Genomic DNA, 11,413 nt, shown 5'->3' on the forward strand with positions numbered 1-11,413 from the left:
ATTCTTAGCGTACATTAACGACCTCCCGGAGAGACTGACGGCACTAGCGCGCCTGTTTGCGGACGACACTGCAGTGTACAGGGTGGTGACTAGCGTAAACAACCAGGCCCAGCTACAACAAGACCTCCATCGCCTAGCCGAGTGGGAGAAGAGCTGGGACATGCAGTTCCATCCTGCAAAGTGCAACACCCTGCCTGTTACGAGGAGCAGACGCCCACTACAGCCCTCTTACCAGCTCCATGGGCATACGCTGGAGACAGTGAAGGCGGTCAAGTACCTGGGTGTGACCATTCAGGGTGACCTGTGCTGGGACGACCATATTAACAACATCGTCAGCAAGGCAAACAAGACCCTGGGGTTCCTGCGGCGCAATCTGAAGATCTCATCAAGATCCGTGAAAGAGCAGGCGTACAAGGCCTTTGTCAGGCCTATCCTGGAGTACGCCTCGTCAGTATGGGACCTGCACACCCAGAAGAACATCGACAAGCTTGAGACCGCCCAGAGACGAGCTGCCCGATTCGTCTGCAACCGCTACCACAACACGTCAAGTGTCAGCCGGATGCTGGACTCCCTTGGGTAGCAGTCTCTGGAGGAGCGCAGGAAGCTTGCCCGCCTATCGATGCTCTACAAGATCACGAACAGCATCGTCCACTGTCCGGGCATCAAGTCGAAGCTGGCCCCCTTACCACCACGCCAGCGAAGAGGCCATTGCCAGCAGTTCGGCCTCATCACCTACCGCACTCAGTATCGGAGTGCCGCTTTTCTACCCAGCACAGTGAAGGACTGGAACTCTCTACCAGCAGCTGTCGTCGAGGCCCGCACTGTCGACACCTTTGTGTCGCGCGCCTCGCACTAAACCAGTAGCCACTGTGACTCATGTCCCCTCCCCCCCATACTCCCCAACCTGTGAATTTTAAATGGACTTTTGGATGCTGGAAACGCTGCTTTCTTGGACTTGCGCAACATCCCATCAAGTGCCGAAGTAATCACTACTGCTGATTGTGGGCAATAATGGAACTTAGACAAGACAATCAGATGTACCGAATTACAAACAAAATGTCAAGTCATTTGAAACGTTAGTACTGCTGTTATGCGACATGTTAGAAAGAATTACAAAAAATAAAGATGTACCTTTTCCAAAGAAAACAGATTTTTTTTTAAATATGCAGGCTTTTTAAACAAACATTAAAGCTTCAAATTACACTGAAATGTAATTCATAATCAACGACGGCTGCTCAGACCACTTGTTCAAACGCGTACAAACATTCTTGGGAAATGCTCTCTCAAAAGCCCTGCTCAGCAGCTAGCAGTTAAATAATAATAATAATAATAATAATAAAGTGTATTTATATTGCGCCTATCCCTTACAAAAAACAAAAATATTTGGCTCTAAGCGCATTACAACATGTGAAGGACTTGGTACAATCAAGTCTGACAAGTACAACAGCACAATATACAGTCGGTCTCTTAGGTAAAAGCAGCTTCGACAGTTAAACACTTCTACTAAAAGATCCTCTAACAATTTACAAACATAGTTAAAGAACATCGAGTTAATAGGAATTAAAAAAAAAGGTTCTTATAATAAAACTATCTAGCGAACGACGAAGAAGAAGAAGAATAAAACTATCAATGTCAATGTATAACAAGTCATTCAACGTAAATGGCCAAAGAACAACAATAAAACAATGGTGATAAAACAGTTATACTCAATGGCTAATAACGAGGCAGAGTTAAATAGTATCGACACAAGATTAAAACAAAACATATTTCTGGAGACGAATTAACAACAATAAAGCAATGGTGATAAAACAGTTTTACTCAATGGCTAATAGCGAGGCAGAATTAAATAGTATCGACACAAGATTTAAACTAAACATATTCCTGGAGACGCATTTAATAATTATACATGTATCAAATAATCAATGTACAAAATACAGCCCTCGCAAGCAACCCGCCCCCAGCCGGCCCACAGCGCGCTACGATGGCAAGCGACCCCTCTCCTTAATGTGGCAAATACTGAACAGTGCACACAACCAATTACTCGCATATACTCGTGTCGCTCACTCGCACACACACACAAACACACACACGGACAACATCGAATCACTCGCACAGGCTAGGGGTTGAAGTATTCCCGGAAGAGGTGTGTTTTTAGAGAGGACTTGAAGGAAGGGAGAGAGGTAGAAAGGCGGACAGACATGGGCAGAGAGTTCCAAATAGAGGGAGCTGTGTAGGTAAAGGCGCGCTTGCCGAAAGCGTTCAGTTTGACGCGTGGGACAACAAGGTGCCCTGCGTCAGCGGATCTGAGGTTGCGTGTGGGGACGTGTGGCTTTAAGAGCGAAGACAGGTAAGAAGGGGCAGAGTCTTGAAGGCTACGGTAACACAGGGTAGCTATTTTATATGTAATGCGTGCTTTGATTGGTAGCCAGTGAAGGGTCATGAGGAGAGGGGTGACATGGTCGCGCTTGCGCTTGCGCAGCACAAGACGTGCTGCATTGTTCATGATGCGCTGTAGGCGGTCTAGCTTGGCGTCTGGGAGGCCGGCTAGGAGCGAGTTGCAGTAATCCAGTCTCGACAAAATAAAAGCCGAAACCAGTGTCTTGGTTGCGTCGAGGGAAAGAAGGTGTCTGATTTGGCTAATCCTCCGCATTTCAAGAAAGGCGGTTCTGCAGAGTGAGTTGATGTGGGCGTCCATTGACAGGTTACTGTCAAGGTGGACACCCAGGTTTTTTACTTTGGTGCTGAATGTGACTGTGGTATCAGAAAGGGTAAGACTGGATGTTTCTGAAAGAAGCTTTAACTTTGATTGTTTGCCAACTGGCAGTGAGCTTGATGTGGGCTATTTGTGCTCAGCGCTGTGAAAATAGTCCACTTCTTAAAGATTACTTTCGCTTTGAAATCCTCATACCATCCATGTCTGATAAAATATGTACATGAAATTTGAGTATTTGGTTTATTTGAAGTTGAAAATAGCAACAAATTAAATTTGTTTGATGAGTCAGCTTAGAGTTAGACCAACCGACTATTTTAAGGACTCTTTCTGGCATGTCAAATAAAAGCAAACCTAATCTCTCGAATGACTTGATGTACTTAACGACATGTCTTAGCATAAATTACCAGACGTTTGAAGGCAATGCATTGAGAAATTTATTAAATGTGCTGGATTTCTTCCGATTACCCACTAAAATGGCCCCAGAAACCGCATTTTACGGCTTCTCAGAAGAATTACATACCGTTCATCATGCCATTACGCCATTGTTAGACAAGATATGTAAACTAAGCTGACTGTTTGGATGCATATTTAATTTTTCTTTCTAATAACATGCACAACAGGTTTCCTTTCAGCAGTTTTGATAGTATGTCGATTTTAACACGTTAAACTTGATTTTGCGAATTTGATTGTTGGGGATGCTAGTCTTGTAGGTTCTACTTTATAAACAGTACCTCGTGTAAACTAAATCTGTCTACATCCCATACTGGTCCGACGAGCTACAGAGGACACATGATGCACTATCAAGAGCTAGAGAAGAAGCTGAGAACATCCCCAGTTTGAAAAACAACATTAAGCTCCAAGAAAGCAAAGCAAAGCACATAGTCATAAGAACAAAGCTTGAGTGTAAAAGAAGAGGCTGGCGAGAAAAGACAGCAGGGCTAAACATGGAAAAAGACACCTCAAAGCTCTGGAAACTCACAAGAGCACTGAATGATGAAGGCAACAAGACGCAGAAGATCACTCTTGAAGAAGAAAATAAAACCATCACAGGAAAAGAAGCTGCAGACACCTTTGCAAAGCTTTACGAGAAAGAAAGCGACACCACCATTCCTCTACCTCTACAGAAGGAAGTCAGAAGAGAACAGAGGGAGAGAAGAGAAGGAACTGTCCAAGAAGCCATGCAGCATGACATCACCATGGCTGAACTGAAGACTGCCATCAAGAAACTGAAGCAGAAAAAATCTCCAGGTCCAGACAACATCACTAATGAGATGCTGCAACACCTAGGCAACTCAGCTCTTCAGAAGCTCCTGGACATTTACAACCTCAGCTGGAGACAAGGACAGGTACCGCAGTGTTGGAAAGAAGCCTGGATGATCCCAGTGCTGAAGAAGGGAAAGAACAAGACAAAAGCCCAGAGCTATCGCCCTATCAGCCTGACAAGCTGCGTATGCAAGACCATAAAGCGCATTATCAACCAGCGCCTGCAGCTGTACTTGGAGTCGGAGAGCATCATCGTCCCAGAGCAGGCCGGCTTTCGACAGTACAGAAGTACAGAGGACCAGACAACCCACCTTGCCCAAGTCATTGAGGATGCTTTCCAGGCCCAGAAGGTCACCCTGGCAATCTTCATTGATCTGCAGAAAGCTTTTGACAAGGTTTGGAAAGACGGACTCCTGGTTAAACTCCTGCGGAGCGGTATCAGAGGCAACATGTACCAGTGGACCAAATCTTACCTGCACAACAGAAGAGCCAGAGTGCTGGTAGATGGTCACTGTGGCCAGAAGGTGCTGCTCCGCCAAGGAGTGCCACAGGGAGGAGTCCTCTCGCCCACCCTGTTTATACTCTTCATCAACGACCTTGTGCCCGAGTTGCCCAGTAGAGTCCATGCAGCACTGTATGCTGATGACCTTGTTCTCTGGTGCACTGAGGAGCATGCAACAACTGCGACCTACAGGATGCAACTTGCCCTCGAGAAAGTTGCAGCTTGGGCAGACAACTGGTGTGTAACCATCAACAGAGACAAGACAACAGCTACTCTCTTCACACTCTCCGCCAAAGTACAACCTGGAAGACTGACGTTGGGTGACACGCCACTGAAGTTTGAAGACCAGCAAACCTACCTCGGAGTCACATATGACAAACGCATGACATGGAAACATCACATCATGAATGCAGAAGCAAAAGCCAGAAGAAAACTGAACATCATGAGGAAACTGGCAGGATCACAATGGGGCGCAAACGAAAAGATCCTCAAGACAGTGTACCAGGGGACCGTACAACCTCACCTTGAGTACGGATCTAGCTCTTGGATGACAGCAGCCAAGACGCACCTTCAAACCCTAGAGAAAGTCCAAAATCAAGCGCTGAGAATCATCACAGGCGCTATGAAGACAACCCCAATAGACAAGATGCAACAGGTGACCGGCATACCTCCACTCAGCAAGAGAAGAGAATGCAAAGCGATGGTACAAGACATCAAGTACCAGTGCATTCCAGACCACCGAATGAATGCAAGGATGAAGCAGCTCTCTTCTGGCAGGCTAAAGAGATCAAGCTATGCGACTGAGACACGGGCCCTGAAGAGAGAACACCAAGCAAAGATGCCTGAACTGGTTCACCCATCACACTTTTCCCTTGAAGAACCACCCTGGAAAAACAACCTTGAAAACGTGTCCATCCAGACAACAGTTCCTCATCTCACAACAAAAGATGAACAGAGCGATGTGCAGAAGAAAGCCCTGACACTTGCCATGCTCGACGAAAGATACCCCCAAGAAGCATGGATGCGGGTCTTTACAGATGGGTCCGCCACAGATGCCGTCAAGAGAGGAGGAGCTGGTGTCTACATCCAACACCCCAGTGGAGAGTGGCAAGCAGAGGCTATACCAACTGGCCTCCACTGCACCAACTACAGAGCAGAGGTAGAAGCGCTTATCCACGCAGCCAATACCATCAGCAGCAAGGTCAATCCCGACACCCAAGTTGTCTTCCTGACTGATGCCTTGTCTGTGCTGCAAGCAGTCAACAACAACAAACTGCCTCAGCTTACAACGACACTTCATAACATCAAGTGTCTGAAGACTGTATTGCAGTGGATCCCCTCACACTGCGGGATAGACGGGAACGAACAAGCGGATAAAATGGCCAAACTGGGTGCGGAGGACGAACAAGAAGAAAACCCAGTGAGCGCCACAGAGATGAAAACCATCATAAAGTCTCTGCTTAAAACCCCTCCAACGCATGACAGCTACCACCAACTGTCAAGACCTGAACAGGTAGTCATTTTCCGCCTGAGAACAGGGCACAACAGAATGCAACAACACCTGCACAAAAAACTGCGAGCCGTGCCCTCCCCCATGTGTCCCTGTGGAGACGCAGAGCAGGATGCAGCCCACATCCTGCAGAAATCTCCAGCCCCTGAGGAGAGAGATCTGGACCAGGCCGGTGCCCCTTCATGAGAAGCTGCATGGACCTGTGGAGGCTCTCCATAAGACCACCAGCTTCATTACCAGAGCTGGACTCCAAGTTTAACATTGGCGAACGACAAGAAGAAGAAGAAGAACTAAATCTGTTTTCTAAATAACATAGGACAATGAATGGGCTTTTCAGTCTTATAATTGCTTTTACAATAAATGGCCTCATCAAAATGATCTGCCCTCAAACGCGATTGCTTAGTTTGTTGTTGTTGACAGGTAGTATAGAAATAGAATATGAACGTTGGACATGTTTTAACTGCTAACTAATATTGACAAAACCACTGTATACTTCTGTGTCTGCAGACTGTTCCTGGCATAATTAATGTAAATGCTTAAAAAATTCCTTTAACCATTTTAAATATAAAATTTGTTGTTTTGTGCAAGGGAGGTTACACAGTGGCCACTACATACAGTGTTGGTAGTTGGCCCCTGAGCAAGCGTCAGCATCAGTGTTGGTAGTTGGCCCCTGAGCAAGCGTCAGTATCACTATCAGTGTTGGTAGTTGGCCCCTCAGAGAGTATCAGGGTCAGTGTTGGTAGTTGGCCCCTCTGCGAGTGTCAGCATCAGCGTTGGTAGTTGGCCCCTCGGCGAGTGTCAGCCTTAGTGTTGGTAGTCGACCCCTCAGCGAGTGTCAGCATCAGTGTTGTGTCAGCATCAGTGTTGGTAGTTGGCCCCTCAGCGAGTGTCAGCCTCAGTGTTGTGTCACCATCAGTGTTGGTAGTTGGCCCCTCAGCGAGTGTCAGCCTCAGTGTTGTGTCACCATCAGTGTTGGTAGTCGACCCCTCAGCGAGTGTCAGCATCAGTGTTGTGTCACCATCAGTGTTGGTAGTTGGCCCCTCAGCGAGTGTCAGCCTCAGTGTTGGTAGTTGACCCCTCAGCGAGTATCACCATCAGTGTTGGTAGTCGACCCCTCAGCGAGTATCACCATCAGTGTTGGTAGTTGGCCCCTCAGCGAGCGTCAGCCTCAGTGTTGGTAGTCGACCCCTCAGCGAGTATCACAATCAGTGTTGGTAGTTGGCCCCTCAACGAGTGTCAGCATCAGTGTGTGAGTAGAGGTCCTTGAACAAGGAACAGCAACATAGTCATAAGAGCAGAAGGTTTCTTGTATTAAATGTTAGCAACAGAGCAGTTTCACCACATAATCTTACAAGAAAAAGAGAAGACAGTGAGTAATTCTAAAACTTGCTCTTATTCATACTACACTTAGCAAACCATTTTATCTACAGGTACAAATTGTGTACTTTAAAAAAAAATCACTCCCGAATCATTTTGTTCAAACTTTCTACGCCATTAAAGGCACTTCACTTGGAAATGTGGCACACTCTTCCGCTGCTCAAAAAAGGATGCCCCAAAAATTTACCCGAAAAAACACAAAGTACCACTTAAAAATCAACTCAAGTTCAGGATAGACACAATAATAATAATGAAAATAGAACATTTATATAGCGCTTCTTCACAGCTCAAAGCGCTTTGGCAACGTTTACATACGTGAAGAAGAACATCAATTATCTGTCCAGAACAGGGTGTCTTCTTTGGTTAACTTTTGTACTTTGTGTTCTGCCATTACTGCTGATGCAGGTGTCAATCGCTTCAGCAGTAAAAAACATGAGGTCTTGCGTTAATTTAGAGGGGTTAAACAATTAAAAGAAAGCTCTGTATATCAGCAATGACTCAGTCCTTTAAAATGAATCAGACAAGGCTAACAATTCAGGAAATGGAACAAACCAACTGAATTACAAATTAGCACAATTTCTTGAAATCCCCTAGAGCATGTTCTATTCTCCTCACAATCTATGCCCCCCCCCCCCCCCCCCCCCACGTTAACAATAACAGCATAAATACATGTTTTTAGTACTAGTAAATTACTAGTTATTGTCACTTAAGAATCAGTTTTGTTGATATCAAGGAGTAGTAAAATTTAAAGTCAAAGTTTCAGATAAAAGTTTAAAAAAGAAGTCAAACACTGAAACAGCATTCTTTTGTTTTCCAAATGTTCTACAGAATTGTCAATGACTGAATGAGTATCATATTACAAGCATAACATATTTACCTGAAATGATGTCAAGTCTTTTCTTGCACACCACGTTCACTAAGACTTATGCTTTCATTGGCATTCCTCATTGTCTCTGCCCTTTGTTTGGTAACTATGTTGGTGTCCACGGGTAGAAGATGACACTGGAGGAGAGCATGGTGGTGCCTGCCCTTGCTTTGGTAACTGTACATGTTAGTGTCCACGGGTAGAAGATGACACTGGAGGAGAGCATGGTGGTGCCTGCCCTTGCTTTGGTAACTGTATGTTAGTGTCCACGGGTAGAAGATGACACTGGAGGAGAGCATGGTGGTGCCAGACGATGCAGACGGTGATGAAGTTTATTCTCTGGTGATACAAGAAAGAAAATTATGAGCGTTTGCTGAATGTTTCAGTGTTTGCTTGAAAGTTGAATGCATTTACAATTACCAGGTGAATACGCTGCACAGATCTGCAGTGCAGATGATACTAAGACAACACTGTCAGCACAGCTACCAAGTCAAACTTACAACGAGCACAGTCAGTATATAATATGGCGCTGATTAACAATAACAACCCATTTAAGTTTCAAACATGCCTTTTCTGCTCTAATGTTTTCTCTCTCATGCAAGCTGTTTTATAACCTTGACATTTTCTGCAACAACATTCCCAAACACAATCTGAAAAGTAGCATGCCTTGAAAGGAACATTTGATCAATTATGCTTTAGATCTATTCCAAACCTTACCTTTTTTCATCATGACAGGAAACAATGCTGACGTGTCTAGTTCACGTGTTGAGTTAACCTGCTTGGAGTACTGCTGTAGATATAGGGTGTGACTGTGAGTATTCAGGGTGTCAAGATGTAGCCAATGTCACCGTATATGAACAAGCCCAGAGGTCCTTGGATTGCAGGACACACCCAACTCTCATAAATCATGGTACCCTTTTCACACCCTGGCCATAGAACAACACGACACACGGTCCAAAGATGTTCGTCACCAACTACTTCAATGCCTGTAGAAGCCGTCACGGCGTGGCATCCTTCCTTGTTGATATTATACTCGAGCTGTTTTGTTTCGTTGACTGACTGATAGACTATTGCTCGAAAATGTGTGTAAACAGCACCACAAACACGCCGAAAAAGTGCACTACAAGTACAAGCTATCTGGAATTGCTCACGAGTACGTGTGGTTAGCCGCTTCCTGTCGGGTTCACACTCGTCGTGCAAGGCAGAATATACATTCGGTGAATGCAGCGAAGACTCGTTTCCTTGCTGATGTAGAATATGTCGCCGTGCATGGACTGACAGACATCAATCACGCAGAAAACGGTGCAATCATAGTCTTCGCGGGTGCTTGTAAGTGCTAAACTGCATACCGTCCACACTCTTGTCAACATATTTCAAACAGGAGTCCATGCTTTGACAAATGAAAGCGTGCGGCACTCTCCTTATCGTCTTGGGCATTCCGCGGATCCGTGCGGTGACGAAAATGTGTTGATGGCGCATGTTATATCGCAAAATGATGCACGAGTCGAGTCGACTCACAGTCTCATTTACGGCCGCCATTTTTAGGATTAAAATTATCTCCCTTGCAAGTTGGGGGCGCTTCTGTCTGCTCTTACCTAACTTAGGGCTGGGGGGGGGCTGTCCTAAGATAAGAGCGACATAGGAGCGCTCTTTGGCCAAAGAGCGGTCCGTGAAACGCACCTATCTTAACTTTGCTCTTAACCCCATCTTGACCCCTTAAGAGCTCCTAAGTTAGGATAAGAGCGGTATATGAAACCGGCCCCAGGGGCATGGTTTCTGTCCTCATCTTGGGTGTGTTCGCTCACACTCTCACTGATTCACTGCCTGTTTACACGTCATCGACACTAGAAGCCGCTACGTCACAATTAACTGACGTCAAGATCAAAAGGCACGCACTCTTTGGCTCAGACATCAGCACAGGAGCAGCCTCTGAGACAACCACCACAGGATATCTTCTCACCAACACAAATGCAAGCACAGCCAGACAGTCTTTGTCAGACAGCCACTTCGCTGGTAACGCGCACGCTAACGAACCAAGTAACCAGAATTCTAGCAAAACACACACCGATGAGCCACGGACCATTGAAAGTACTGACACATCATCTCTGTTGACCGGTTTGAAGTGCCCACACACTCGGAAACAAACAGCCCCCTCCAAGGCAACCGACTGTCCGCCCAGTATTCAGCTATTTCAACAGTTGAGAGGCAAGATTGAGTTTCATATACGCGCTCTTAGGCGTTCCTAGGAATAGGGCCTTAAGAGCTCTTAGCTGAGAGTGGGACGAAAGTTAGGAACGACTCGTTTCATGAACCATCTCAGGGGTCACTCTTTGCTAAGAGCAGCAAAGCGATATTTTTTAGTTGCGTATAAGATTGGTTGCGTCACGTCCGATTGAAAGTCACAACATCCGGCGAAAGCAGACGAAAAGCAGACGACACCACACGGATCCAAACAACGCAAGGACACATTTACAGAGAGAGAAATGTTAACCCTCCTTGCGGATGTCAACGAAAGCAACGCGATAGTGGAGGCTAGTTTTTGTAGCTCGTCACGAAACGAATAAAATACGAGCCTTGCATGGTACAGTACATAGATCTAGATCTGAATGACGTCCTTGAAATCATCCGCAATGAATTTTCTCGGCCTCAAAATTGTTAATAACTTCTACATCTGCAAACCGAATCACTTGATATTTGGTGTGCAAAAACTTCATCCTATGCATGACCCTTGTACAAATTGACACATTTATAGATTAAATGGTCTGACTTTTGTGCATTTTCAAAAAAGGTTGCCAAATTCGGGGATCGACTCAACAGTACGAGGTTTGAATTGTTCAGTAACCGAACTATACCCGATTTCAGCACTCAAGATTGTTACATTTGGGATAAATTGAATGACATATAGTATACATGAATCAATATTAGACAGTCAGTTATTTGAATATAGCCATAACAAGCAGGATCAGGGCATTTCCAATGGATGAATGCGTTCCTGTCATTAATGAATTTTGCGCGGCATTGCGAAAGTGTAACTCAACTGTACAATGAAGTTTGTTTTTTTCTCAGTCATTTGAGTTTAGCAAATATGTTCATAGTTGTTGTGCATGCACTTTAGTTCATCCACGACCATTCTACACAGTTTCGAGTCTCTAGGTATTATGATCAGAATTTACCTTTTATCCA

General features: G+C 45.3%; 1 long non-coding RNA gene across 1 annotated transcript; it reads right to left on the bottom strand.

Moving 5' to 3' along the window:
• Positions 1-2,827: 2,827 nt before the first annotated feature.
• LOC138956041 (uncharacterized) lies at positions 2,828-9,993 on the bottom strand. Its single transcript, XR_011452475.1, has 3 exons — positions 8,948-9,993; positions 8,243-8,569; positions 2,828-7,250 (listed from the first exon to the last, which is right to left on the bottom strand). It is a non-coding gene; the product is annotated as an uncharacterized lncRNA (long non-coding RNA).
• Between the last annotated feature and the right edge of the window lie 1,420 nt (positions 9,994-11,413).

This window comes from Littorina saxatilis, unplaced genomic scaffold (genome assembly GCF_037325665.1).
Source record: "Littorina saxatilis isolate snail1 unplaced genomic scaffold, US_GU_Lsax_2.0 scaffold_1049, whole genome shotgun sequence".
Classification (NCBI taxonomy): Eukaryota; Metazoa; Mollusca; class Gastropoda; order Littorinimorpha; family Littorinidae; genus Littorina; species Littorina saxatilis.